Here is an 11,725-nt window from a genome sequence, read left to right as displayed (position 1 = left end):
TTGTAAATGTCCTATGATTGGAAAATTGTGCCTTTTAAAAGGAACAAAGGATTTATGGCATCAAGGAGAATCCTGAGTGCTAAAAAGACAGACTTGCATTCATACAGCACCTGATCAAATGTCTCAGAAACCTCCCAAAGCATTTCACACACAACAAATTATCTCTCAAGTGCGGCGACTTGTTAGCTAGACAAATGCACGTTATCGAAAATTTCTTCAACTTCTATTCCATGTAAACTTGAATAGTTTATACAATCAGTGGTCTACGAGATTGAAATTATTATCAACCTGGTTGAAATTATTATCAACAGTCTTCTTTTCAACAAACAACAGCAGCAATATAAAATAGCAAGAGTTATCTTCTTTACATAATTAAAACAAAACACCAGGGCCCAGGAAATCCTTGGGCTACAATCCCGACAGTTACCTTAGGTGTCAGCCATGGCTCAGTGGTAGCACTCTCGCTCTTGTCCTAAGTAATAATTTAACATGAACTAGTGCTGAAGATTAACTATTTAACTTGGAATCTTATCTACCTCTCATTCAGTCTTTTCAAGGTTGCAGAATCTGAGTTTTTCTAACCCTTCCTCCTAATTTAGTCTCTGACACTGGGCTCCTTCTCGGCATCACCCTCAGGGTCTGTATGTTGCCTTTGTGCTTCGCTGATAAGAACTGAATGTAGTGCCCAAGGTTCACCCTGACCTGAGCACTTCTTCAGTATGGTGCCCAAGGCTCACCCTGACCTGAGCACTTCTTCAGCATGGTGCCCAAGGCTCACCCTGACCTGAGCACTTCTTCAGCATGGTGCCCAAGGCTCACCCTGACCTGAGCACTTCTTCAGCATGGTGCCCAAGGCTCACCCTGACCTGAGCACTTCTTCAGTATGGTGCCCAAGGCTCACCCTGACCTGAGCACTTCTTCAGCATGGTGCCCAAGGCTCACCCTGACCTGAGCACTTCTTCAGCATGGTGCCCAAGGCTCACCCTGACCTGAGCACTTCTTCAGCATGGTGCCCAAGGCTCACCCTGACCTGAGCACTTCTTCAGCATGGTGCCCAAGGCTCACCCTGACCTGAGCACTTCTTCAGCATGGTGCCCAAGGCTCACCCTGACCTGAGCACTTCTTCAGCATGGTGCCCAAGGTTCACCCTGACCTGAGCACTTCTTCAGCATGGTGCCCAAGGTTCACCCTGACCTGAGCACTTCTTCAGCATGGTGCCCAAGGTTCACCCTGACCTGAGCACTTCTTCAGCATGGTGCCCTCAGAAACGCACTCCACTCATCATCATTTTGTACCTTCACACTTTTCCCTGGACTGGAAAGCTGGCAGGGCCGGGTTCCTCTCAAAATTCTGTCTACCATCCCATTGGGCGATCTGCCCATGCTACGCTCTCTACACTGGACAGGATTTATTATTGCATTTAGAGCAAACAAATTATTGCATATGGGATTTCAGCCCCTAAGATTTTGTTTGCTCTAAATGCAATAATAAATCCTGCTCAGTGATAGCTGTGGCTCAGTGGTAGCACTATTGCTGTTGAGTCAGGCTGTCATGGGTTCATAGACCCATTCCAGGAACTTGAACACATAATCTAGGCTGACACCATAGTGTAGTACTGAGGGAGTGCTACACTGTTGGAAGTGCCCTCTTTCGGATGAGATGTTAAACTGAGGCCCCATCTGCCCTCTCAAATGGATGTAAACAACCCCGTGGCACTATTTCGAATGAGTTCTCCCTGGTGTCCTGGGCAATATTGAACCCGCAACCAACATCTAAAAAGAGATTATTTGGCCATTACCTCATTGCTGTTTGTGGGAACTTGCTGTGCACAATTTGGCTGCCATGTTTCCTACATTACAAAACTGACTACCCTTCAAGTGTCCTTAATTGGCTGTAAAATGTTTTGGGACGTCCTGAGGCCGTGAAAGGTGCTATATAAATGCAAGTCTGTTTATCTTTTACTTTTGCTCAAAGACTGTTTCAGAATTCTTATAGTCTTCGTAAATCATGACATTTAAATTAAATCCAAATCACAAGATACAAATGGATGAGAAAGGTCATTTTGCCCAAGTTAGCTCATCCATCCTAAAAAGCCTACAGTCTCTCACCACAGTATCCAATTGTCTCTTAAATGATTGAAAGGATTCTTTCTTCTCCATTATTTTACCTTAAAGTCCATTCCAAGTATTGATTTTAAAATTAGAGCCAGGTCGTTCAGGAGCGAAATCAGGAAGCATTTTTCACAAAGGGTGGTGTAAATCAGGAACTCTCTCCCCCGAAAGGTTGTGGATGCTGGGGGTTAATTGGAGCTTTCAAGACTGAGATCGATAGATTTTTGTTGGGTAAGGGTATCAAGGGATATGGAGCAAAGGTTTTACGTAGAGTTACATGGAATATGCAGCATGGAAACAGGCCATTCGGCCCAACTGGCCAGTGCCAGTGTTTATACTCCACACTAGCCTCCTCCCAATAATGATCTCTTCCCACACTGCCCCCGTATCCATCTATTCTTTTCTTCCTCATGTACGCATCGAGCCTCCCCTTAAATCCTATCTGCTTCAACCACTCCATATGGCAGTGAATTCCATATTCCCAAGACATATGGTTTGGCAGTCTGTAGCTCTCCTCCCCAACACTGTTAAATATGTACAACAAACATTCCTCTAACCTAAATATAATATAAAACTAGAAAAAGCAATGAAGGAAACGACATAATTTGCTCCGCTGGTTCTGTTGATTAGGGGAGTGGGTAGCTGAGATAAAGAGGCCAGGTTAGATTCGTAGACGGTGGTGATTTAACCAGCTGGCACAGCGATGCCACAACCTTGGATTAGGGAGTGGAAAGCAGAGCTCTCACTTCAGATTACTATCTCTCTCACTTTGCCCTTCTCTGCTCTGTGTCCTTCACTCCTGCTCATGCAGCCACCGTTGAAGATATCCACAAGTGGATAATACCACATGTCTCACGGTTCTGCGACCAGAGAAAAGGTGTCAGGCTTGAGCTAATAGGCTGGTGGAACAGGCCCGAGGGGCTGAATGGCCAATTGCTGTTCCTATGTTCCTGCTCCTGATCTCTGTTCAGAGATGCCGAAATGTGTAGATGTTGGGTGAGCACAGGAGTGATGACCCACCACTCCTCCATCAGGCCAGGGATGAGCAAACTCCTGTCCTGGGGGTCCCCTCCCCCTGGCCCCATGGAAACTGCTGGGGATGACTGGGACTGGGCCCTTCCACTGGAGTCCCGGATACTGGAGTGCACACGGGTGGGCCGCGGATCTCCAGCCAAAGTTGAGGCGTGATTTTTTTTTCCCGGAGACGGGAACTCAGTTGGTGGGTAGATATTCACGTGGGAAACCCGGACGTGGGTTGAGAATCTGTGCTTGCAACTCAATTGAAGGTAATTATTTTTGCTTCCGGGTTTCCCACGCGACAGCCAGCCAGATTGTCTTGTAGACACTGAGGGTAATTTTCAACTTTGCTGCCTCTGCGGTATTCTGGCAGTGTGGATCTCCCTCTGGTTGTAGGACTTGCCTGATGTGGGGAAGACATAACTCCTTTAACTTTTCTGTGATGTGTGAGGCATTTTCCTCCCCAACATCAAGGATGAATCCTCATTTGCTGGTGTGAAACAGCACAAAGCAATCACTTTTTGTGTCACAGATCTGCAATTCGCACTGCCAGGCTCAAAAATAATAAGATTTAGTTCCTCTATCAATACCCAGTTCAGTCATTTTGTGTTAAAATATAAAAGCGGTTCCCGTGGAGAAGATCAGGGGAGCGGGGGGTGCCATGGAGGACATCAGGGGAAGAGTTGGTGAGAAGATCGGGGAACAGTTGGAGATCGCAGGTCAGGAGAGCAGTTGGAGATCACGGTTGGGCAGGGGGGAGCAGATCTCCATCAGGGGGGTCAGACATTGGGGGGAGACTCCATAGGGGTTGGGTCAGCCGATCGAGGGGGTCCGATCATGGCTGGTGAGCTTCTTGGGCCTGGATGAAGCACTCCTGCTACTCTGGGCCCACAAGCAGTGCAATAAAGGCCCTCAGCTCATGGATCTGGCCCCTCCCGCCTCCTTTCAAAGGCGAGATTGCGATGCGATGGGAAACTCGTGCAGGTGAGAGCTGAAATTCATTTCAGCTTTACAATCCTCAAAAAAATAAGTACTTCAACTATTTCAATGAGGTAAATTGCCCCTTTAACAATCTGCCCACTGGCATTAAGTGGGGATGGGACCTTGGGGCTTCTGTTACCCGCACACATCCAAACGCACCTGGGTTAAATCAGTGGGCGCATTGGTCCCACTTCATAAAAAATGTTATTTTTACCACCCACTCACCCCCAAGCCACCCGTTTCTTTGGGGTTAAAATTACTCCCTTGGTGTCTCCAGATGTCAAGGTTTCCGCTCAATGATAGGACAGACCACCAGCAAATCCTTTTCACACATGCAACACATATTCCTCAGCTGAAACATATTTCCCATTTGATTCTGTAATCTTAGAAGAGTGCAATAATTGTTTACATGGATGGTTTGAAACTGAAACTGAAGGCTTGCCTCAGTTCTTTGCCTCTGATGCGTTCTCAGAATAGACCACTCAGTTTATAGTGGTGTTTCATTATAGATGGGTCTAACATTAATAGAACTAAATGGTTTTAATAGCTGTACAGCGCAGTAGTGTGGAAAGAATTTACAACAACTCATGTGCATTTCTTTTCAGTATTTACATTCATTGAGCAGACATTTTAATTCTTTTTAAAAATTACATTTCTCAAATAAAGACTTTGGGGCCGTTTTTAAACACACGTCCAAAACAGGAGTAAAGTCTGCTGTACCCATCCGGACCCCTCGGTGAGAGGGAGGCCCAGACCCTTCAGGAGGCCCGGACCCCTCGGTGAGAGGGAGGCCCACACCCTTCAGGAGGCCCGGACTCCTCGGTGAGAGGGAGGCCCAGACCCTTCAGGAGGCCCGGACTCCTCGGTGAGAGGGAGGCCCAGACCCTTCAGGAGGCCCGAACTCCTCGGTGAGAGGGAGGCCCAGACCCTTCAGGAGGCCCGGACTCCTCGGTGAGAGGGAGGCCCAGACCCTTCAGGAGGCCCGGACTCCTCGGTGAGAGGGAGGCCCAGACCCTTCAGGAGGCCCGAACTCCTCGGTGAGAGGGAGGCCCAGACCCTTCAGGAGGCCCGGACTCCTCGGTGAGAGGGAGGCCCAGACCCTTCAGGAGGCCCGGACTCCTCGGTGAGAGAGAGGCCCAGACCCTTCAGGAGGCCCGGACTCCTCGGTGAGTGAGAGATACGCCCGGGAGCCTACCCAGCACGGCTGATGGTGATCTGCTGCATTTTTGTGGGACCGAGAGGAGCATTACTGCCCACTGCCCGCCAGAATCACCGCCTGCTCTAGTCCTGAACCTGTCTCTTCCTCTATTTCCTCTCCTATCTCCTGTCGTGCCCTCTCCAAGTTCATCTTGTCCATGAGACCCACCTTCTGCTCCCACTAAACTGCTGATCACACAACATCCCTTCCTGGCCACCATGTTCCTCAGATACTCTCCCTCCCCCTTTGAGAACCATCACCATTACCAGCTCCTCAAAAAATCCACCCTCAACTCATTCTTCCTCAACCCGTCTCTCGTTAATCTGTCGCTCCTTAAATCGTCGCCCCTCAACCCGTCTCCCCTCAACCCAAATGTCCTTTAGGGAAGGAAATCTGCCATCCTTACCCGGTCTGGCCGATATGTGACTCCAGACCCACAGTAATGTGGTTGATTCTTAATTGCCCTCTGAAATGGCCCAGCAAGCTACTCAGTTGTATAACCTCGCTAAAAAAAGTCAGAATAAGAATAAACCTGGATGGACCTCCCGGCATCGGACCACTAGGCACCGGACACGACAAAGGCAAACCAAGCCCAGTCGACCCTGCAAGGTCCTCCTCACGAACATCTGGGGACTTGTGCCAAAATTGGGAGAGCTGTCCCACAGACTAGTCAAGCAACAGCCTGGCATAGCCTTACTCACAGAATCATACCTTTCAGCCAACGTCCCAGACTCTTCCATCACCATCCCTGGGTATGTCCTGTCCCACCGAAAGGACAGACCCACCAGAGGTGGCGGTACAGTGATATACAGTCAGGAGGGGGTGGCCCTGGGAGTCCTCAACATTGACTCTGGACCCTATGAAATCTCATGGCATCAGGTCAAACATGGGCAAGGAAGCCTCCTGCTGATTACCACCGACCGGCTTTGTCAAGGGAAGATCATGTCTGACTAATTTGATTGAATTTTTTGAGGGGGTGACTAGGCGTGTGGATGAGGGTAACGCAGTGGATGTGGTATACATGGATTTCAGTAAGGCCTTCGATAAAGTCCCCCACAGGAGACTGGTCGAGAAGGTACGAGCCCATGGAATCCAGGGTGCCTTGGCACTTTGGATACAAAACTGGCTTAGTGGCAGAAGGCAGAGGGTGATGGTCGAAGGTTGTTTTTGTGACTGGAAGCCTGTGGCCAGTGGGGTACCACAGGGATCGGTGCTGGGTCCCTTGCTGTTTGTGGTCTACATTAATGACTTGGATATGAATGTAAAAGGTATGATCAGTAAGTTCGCTGATGATACAAAAATTAGTAGGGTGGTAAATAGCGAGGAGGATAGCCTCAGTCTGCAGGACGATATAGATGGGTTGGTCAGATGGGCGGAACAGTGGCAAATGGAATTTAACCCGGAAAAGTGCGAGGTAATGCACTTTGGAGGGACTAACAAGGCAAGGGAATACACAATGAATGGGAGGACCCTAGGCAAGACAGAGGGTCAGAGGGATCTTGGTGTGCAAGTTCACAGATCCCTGAAGGCGGCGGAACAGGTAGATAAGGTGGTAAAGAAGGCATATGGGATACTTGCCTTTATTAGCCGAGGCATAGAATATAAGAGCAAGGAGGTTATGATGGAGCTGTATAAAACACTGGTTAGGCCACAGCTGGAGTACTGTGTGCAGTTCTGGTCGCCACACTACAGGAAGGATGTGATCGCTTTGGAGAGGGTGCAGAGGAGATTCACCAGGATGTTACCAGGGCTGGAGAGCTTCAGCTATGAAGAGAGACTGGGAAGATTGGGTTTGTTTTCCTTGGAGCAGAGGAGGCTGAGGGGGGACATGATTGAGGTGTACAAAATTATGAGGGGCACAGATAGGATGGATACTAAGGAGCTTTTTCCCTTCGTTGAGGGTACTATAACAAGGGGACATAGATTCAAGGTAAAAGGCGGGAGGTTTAGAGGGGATTTGAGAAAGAACTTTTTCACCCAGAGGGTGGTTGGAGTCTGGAACTCACTGCCTGAAAGGGTTGTGGAGGCAGGAACCCTCACAACATTCAAGAAGCATTTGGATGAGCACTTGAAATGCCATAGCATACAAGGCTACGGACCAAATGCTGGAATATGGGATTAGAGTAGACAGGGCTTGATGGCCGGCGCAGACACGATGGGCCGAAGGGCCTCTATCCGTGCTGTTTAACTCTATGACTCGATGACCGCCCTCCCTCAGCTTATGAATCAGTCCTCCTCCACTTGGAGGAAGCACTGAGGGTAGCAAGGGCACAGAATGTACTCTGGGTGGGGGACTTCAATGTCCATTACCAAGAGTGGCTCGGTAGCACCACTACTGACCGAGCGGCCAAGTCCTGAAGGACATAGCTGCCAGACTGGGCCTGCGGCAGGTGGTGAGCGAACCAACACGAGGGAAAAACTTACTTGACCTCGTCCTCACCAATCTACCTGTCGCAGATGCATCTGTCCATGACAGTTTTGTAGGAGTGACCACCGCACAGTCCTCGTGGAGACGAAGTCCCGTCTTCGCACTGAGGACACCATCCAACGTGTTGTGTGGCACTACCACCGTGTTAAATGGGATAGATTCAGAACAGATGTGGCAGCTCAAAACTGGGCATCCATGAGGCGCTGAGGGCCATCATGTTCCTCACTCGACCATTACCAACAAAGCAGGGGATCAACCATGGTTCAATGAAGAGTGCATCAGAGCATTTTTTTTTTATTCGTTCATGGGATGTGCACGTCGCTGGCAAGGCCATCATTTATTGCCCATCCCTAACTGCCCCTTGAGAAGGTGGTGGTGAGCTGTCTTCTTGAACCACTGCAGTCCGTGTGGTAAAGGTTCTCCCACAGTGCTGTTAGGAAGGGAGTTCCAGGATTTTGACCTCGCGACGATGAAGGAGCGGCGATATATTTCCAAGTCGGGATGGCGTGTGACTTGGAGGGGAACGTGCAGGTGGTGTTGTTCCCATGTGCCTGCTGCCCTTGTCCTTCTAGGTGGTAGAGGTCGCGGGTTTGGGAGGTGCTGTCGAAGAAGCCTTGGCGACTTGCTGCAGTGCATCCTGTGGATGGTACACACTGCAGCCACAGTGCGCCGGTGGTGAAGGGAGTGAATGTTTAGGGTGGTGGATGGGGTACCAATTAAGTGGACTGCTTTGTCCTGGATGGTGTCGAGCTTCTTGAGTGTTGTTGGAGCTGCACTCATCCAGGCAAGTGGAGAGTATTCCATCACACTTTTGACTTGTGCCATGTAGATGGTGGAAAGGCTTTGGGGAGTCAGGAGGTGAGTCACTCGCCACAGAATACCCAGCCTCTGACCTGCTCTCGTAGCCACAGTATTTATGTGGCTGGTCCAGTTAAGTTTCTGGTCAATGGTGACCCCCAGGATGTTGATGGTGGGGGATTCGGTGATGGTAATGCCGTTGAATGTCAAGGGGAGGTGGTTAGACTCTCTCTTGTTGGAGATGGTCATTGCCTGGCACTTGTCTGGCGCGAATGTTACTTGCCACTTCTGACCCCAAGCCTGGATGTTGTCCAAGTCTTGCTGCCTGCGGGCACGGACTGCTTCATTATCTGAGGAGTTGCGAATGGAACTGAACACTGTGCAATCATCAGCGAACATCCCCATTTCTGACCTTATGATGGAGGGAGGGTCATTGATGAAGCAGCTGAAGATGGTTGGGCTTGCCAGGAGCAGCAGCAGGCGTACCTAAAAATGAGGTGCCAACCTGGTCAACCTACGACTCAGGATTACATGCATGCTGAACAGCGGAAACAACATGCTATGGACAGAGCTAAGCAATTCCACAACCAACGGATCAGATCAGAGCTCTGCAGTCCTGCCACATCCAGTCGTGAATGGTGATGGACAATTAAACAACTAATGGGAGGAGGAGGCTCTGTAAATATCCCCATCCTCAATGATGGTGGAGTCCAGCACATGAGTGCAAAAGAAAATGCTGAATCATTTGCAACCATCTTCAGCCAGAAGTGCCGAGTGGATAATCCATCTCGACCTCCTCCCGATATCCCCACCGTCACAGAAGCCGGTCTTCAGCCAATTCGATTTGCTCCACGTGATATCAAGAAACGGCTGAGTGCACTGGATACAGAAAAGGCTATGGGACCCGAAAACATCCCAGCTGTAGTGCTGAAGTCTTGTGCTCCAGAACTAGCCGCGCCTCTAGCCAAACTGTTCCAGTACAGCTACAACACTGGCATCTACCCGACAATGTGGAAAATTGCACAGGTACGTCCTGTCCACAAAAAGCAGAACAAATCAAATCTGGCCAATTACCGGCCCATCAGTCTACTCTCAATCATCAGCAAAGTGATGGAAGGTGTCGTCGACAGTGCTATCAAGCGGCACTTACTCACCAATAACCTGCTCACCGATGCTCAGTTTGGGTTCTGCCAGGACCACTCAGCTCCAGACCTCATTACAGCCTTGGTCCAAACATGGACAAAAGAGCTGAATTCCAGAAGTGAGGTGAGAGTGACTGCCCTTGACATCAAGGCAGCATTTGACCGAGTGTGGCACCAAGGAGCCCGAGTAAAATTGAAGTCAATGGGAATCAGGGGGAAATCTCTCCAGTGGCTGGAGTCATACCTAGCACAAAGGAAGATGGTAGTGGTTGTTGGAGGCCAATCATCTCAGCCCCAGGACACTGCTGCAGGATTTCCTCAGGGCAGTGTCTGAGGCCCAACCATCTTCAGCTGCTTCATCAATGACCTTCCCTCCATCATAAGGTGAGAAATGGGGATGTTCTCTGATGATTGCACAGTGTTCAGTTCTATTCGCAACCCCTCAGATAATGAAGCAGTCCGAGCCCGCATGCAGCAAGACCTGGACAACATCCAGGCTTGGGCTGATAAGTGGCAAGTCACATTCGCGCCAGACAAATGCCAGGCAGTGACCATCTCCAACAAGAGAGAGTCTCACCACCTCCCCTTGACATTCAACGGCATTACCATCGCCGAATCCCCCACTATCAACATCCTGGGGGTCACCATTGACCAGAAACTTAACTGGACCAGCCATATAAATACTGTGGTGACAAGAGCAGGTCAGAGGCTGGGTATTCTGTGGCGAGTGACTCACCTTCTGACTCCCCAAAGCCTTTCCACCAGGTACAAGTCAGGAGTGTGATGGAATACTCTCCACTTGCCTGGATGAGTGCAGCTCTAATAACACTGAAGAAGCTCGACATCATCCAGGACAAAGCAGCCCCTTGATTGGCACCCCATCCACCACCCTAAACATTCACTCCCTTCACCACCAGCGCACACTGGCTGCAGTGTGTACCATCCACAGGATGCAATGCAGCAACTCGCCAAGGCTTCTTCAACAGCACCTCCCAAACCCGTGACCTCTACCACCTAGAAGGACAAGAGCAGCAGGCACATGGGAACAACACCACCTGCACGTTCCCCTCCAAGTCACACACCATCCTGACTTGGAAATATATCGCCGTTCCTTCATCGTCGCTGGGTCAAAATCCTGGAACCCCCTTCCTAACAGCACTGTGGGAGAACCTTCACCACACGGACTGCAGCGGTTCAAGAAGGCGGCTCACCATCACCTTCTCAAGGGCAATTAGGGATGGGCAATAAATGCTGGCCTCGCCAGCGACGCCCACATCCCATGAACGAATAAAAAAAACCTGTCTGTCCTCAATCTGTCTCTCATTGCTAACTACCACCCCATCTCCAACCTCACTTACGTATCCAAAGTCCTTGAACATGTTTTCACCACCCAAGTCTATGACCTTATTTCCAAGAACTCCATGAGTGAGCCTCTGCTATCAGGTTTCTGTCCTTGTCACAGCACTGGAATGACCCTCACCAAAGTCACAAATGACATCCTCTGTGACTATAATTGTGGTGACCTATCCTTTCTTGTCCTCTCTGCTGCCTTTCACATGTCAACCACAACACCCCTCCTCCAACGCCAACCTCTGTTGTCCAGCTCATTGCAACTGCCCTTGCTTGGTCTCACTCTTACCTATCCGATCATAGCTGGGGCATCTCCAAAAATGAGTTCTCTTCCTGCCCCCACACTTTTACTTCTGGAGATCCCCCCCCACCACACCTTTTCCTCATCTACACTCTGCCCATTGGCATCATCATCCGAAGATAAGGGGTCAGCTTTCACGTTTACCCAGATCTACCTCTCCACCGACTGTCTCGACCCCTCCGCTGCCTCTGTGTTATCAATCTGCTTGTCCGACATCCAGTCTTGGATGAGCCATAACTTCCTCCAGTTAAATATTGGGAAGGCCGAAGTCATTGTCTTCGGCCCCCGCCACAAACTCCGCTCCCTCGCCTACCGATTCCATCCCTCTCCCAGGCCACTGTCTGAGTCCTATTTGATCCTGAGCTGAGCTTCCTGACACATATCTGCTCCATCACCTGC

This window comes from Heptranchias perlo, chromosome 13, assembly GCF_035084215.1.
Source record: "Heptranchias perlo isolate sHepPer1 chromosome 13, sHepPer1.hap1, whole genome shotgun sequence".
NCBI lineage: Eukaryota > Metazoa > Chordata > Chondrichthyes > Hexanchiformes > Hexanchidae > Heptranchias > Heptranchias perlo.
Note: the sequence above shows the minus strand (reverse complement) of the source record.